A 2,934-nucleotide genomic window follows, 5' to 3' on the forward strand; every position below is an offset into this window, starting at 1 on the left:
AATAATTTGGAACGTAACATTGTGAAAATATTTGTTTTACTCGTAATGTTTCATTCCAATGTATGGATTCTATGAAAGTAACAATAAATCTTTGTTTAGAAAAGTTTTTCCACCTCGAAAGAGGGTTAAATTATTTTACACAACAAATATTCACCATCACTTTAATCCAAGACTGACATCATCCAATTTTCGTTAGCTTTAATTTTTATTGTCTTGTCATTCTTTTTAGACATTTTAATAAAATCATTCTAAACTGATTGATGCTTCCCGTAACTAGGTCATAATCTAGAACGAATCCATATTTAGTTCATCGTCTCCTCGTAATCGACCCGGATGCTACACATTATTACGCTTATGGTAATAATTTTAAAACTCATCGCATCAACTGAAACTAGTACCTGGCAACTCTACTGGCACAATCACCACATTCTATGTGAGTATCCATCCCGTCATCCGTAATATTTTTAAATTTAATGATCACGTTTATTAAAGTTACCAAGTTTAATAAAATCCATATTGTTTATTGAATCACATCAGTTGTCATCACAAAGTTTGGACATGATGAGATAGACTTTGAGTTCTTCGACAACTCAACACGAAACCCTTACACAATCCACCAATGTGTATTCACAAGGGAAAAGAAATAAAGAACAACAGTTCCACCTATGGTTTGATCCTACTATAGCCTTCTACACCTGTACCATCGTATGGAACATTTAAAGAATAATGTAAGTATATATTCGGTTCTCATTTTCTCAAAACTTTCTTTATACTAGGGTGGGGTACAAGGACATTTTACAGTGATCATGAAATTCTCTAGTTCATGAGTACTATTGTTCTAAATAATTTTTGTTGATGTAGCTTCTTGATAAATAACATACCAGTAAAGGTATTCAATAACCATGACGATTCTAGAGTTCCATTTCCCAAGAGCCAACCAATGAGGGTGTGTGTCAGCCTCTGGAAAGCAGATGACTGGGTAACCCAAGGTGGGCGTGTGAAGGCAGACTAGATTAATGCTTCTTTTACTACATACTATAGGAAATCCAATGCTAATGCCAAAAGAGTTGTTCCGAATTCAAAGATAACAACCTCCGAATCTGACAACCAGGCATGGAGTACTCAAGGATTTGATGCAGCCAGGCGAAATAGAATTAGGTGGCTCAAAAGAAGCACATGATCTACAATACTACGACGACCGCAAATGGTTTCCCAATGGTCTGTCTGCTTTATGCAAGAACTCCATATTCCTCTAATCCTGCGTCAGATCTTCATTTGCATAATTAATTTCATCTTGTGATTGTTTTCTAAACTTGCATGGAAATTCTTTATTGTTCGATTCGTTGTAGTTGAGTAATATTCGATGCAGATTGTGATTATTTGATTAATACAGTACTACGGTAATCACTGTTCATGGACCTCAAAAGTCATTAATTTATGTGATTAAAGTCGCACCAGGCTAAATACTTTTGAGACATAGTTTTTTTATTTAATTTGTTTTTTCATTATTCGTTTTAAAGAAATGCATAATGCAATAGTTTCAGGTAATTGGTATATTTTTATTGCTACTCCCAATGGTAGAAAAACTGTTTCCATGAAGGCCCGGTTGGGGGTATTAGAATCAATGTTAGCATGACATTCACTCTTATATGTTCGATTGGGTTATAAATCAGTATCGGCCCATTAGAATGAGATTTTGTATGTTTGTTTATGACATCATTAAGAAAAGGCTATAGGCTATAGAAAACAATAATTTCTTTTTTAGGTATTAAGTTAAAGTAATTCTATCTGTTTTCTTTCGGGCAACTTGTACCAAAATCAAATCTATCTTTTGGGTTTATTTTCATGTTGGGAATTCAACTTCTGGAAGTTTGTTTTGAAAAATAGAAGTATACTTTACAAACAATTTAATTTTGGATCATGATTACCTCTTTAGCAAGTAATTGCTTTGTTAAACTTCCGACGACATTTTTTTGTTGATTTTTTGCGAAATAAAAAATTAAAAACTATTGATTATGACAAATAAATTATTATGCTTGCTTTGTTACAATTTGATTCCAAATTAAATTTGGTATCTTTCAGGAGAAAAGCCTTACAAAAAAGAAATTCATCTTCTTCTGAACGACAATAGTGTCGTTTCAAGATCACTAATGATTCACTTTCTAACTTTGGTAATGTCGTTGGTCTATTTAAAAAAGAATGTTGTTGAGAAACAACTAGTCTTGTATGAACAGTGTCGTTCAAAGATCATTAAAGACTCACCATCTAATTAAATTGCAAACACTATTAGTCTATTTCGAAAATTTTTTTCATGTCCAGTCATATGAAGTCTAACGTTTCAGGTACCTAATAGAATGACAGAGATGTGTGATCCTTCATCATGAATAACCTTTACCCCTCTCTATAAATCTGTTCCCTTTCCTCTCACCTCTTCACGCTATCATAACTCTTAAACCTCTCTACTAAGAACTATGAGTTCATATTTCACATCAAATCACTTATTTCATTTTAATTATGATTCTATTACCAAAGGTAATTAAACACATGATTGAAGAGACAAAAAGTGTAATGATTCTAAGACACCGACAGACTAGCAGTCGGAAACAATACTTGGCGTAGGAAACTTTGGTTGAAAATGTTTTGGTTGGAAACACATTACCCAAGACAATTTCCGAGGTCATGAGCCTTGTATATAAGGTAGAAGAATAGCAATTAATATATGTACGCACTTTCRTATTTATTTATAATCWTAATTTGTATCGAGGAAAATGAATCAAAGAATAACAAATTTTGAAGTTMAGAAAATAATCAARAGATGAAAATGAAATATGCAAATCAAGATCCAACGTATGGTTAAAGGAATCTCGAGTTCTTGCATTCAGCAGGTAGACCATTGGGAAACCGTTTGCGGTCGTTGCAGTAGTTGTAGATCAT

The 2,934-nt window shown here is 33.0% G+C and overlaps 1 pseudogene; it reads left to right on the top strand.

Annotated features, from left to right (window-relative positions):
• The first annotated feature begins 382 nt into the window (after positions 1-382).
• Positions 383-1,256, top strand: LOC112506255 (annotated as a pseudogene).
• Positions 1,257-2,934: the final 1,678 nt, after the last annotated feature.

The sequence above is a fragment of the Cynara cardunculus genome (assembly GCF_001531365.2).
Source record: "Cynara cardunculus var. scolymus isolate 2C chromosome LG 2, CcrdV1, whole genome shotgun sequence".
NCBI classification, from domain to species: Eukaryota; Viridiplantae; Streptophyta; class Magnoliopsida; order Asterales; family Asteraceae; genus Cynara; species Cynara cardunculus.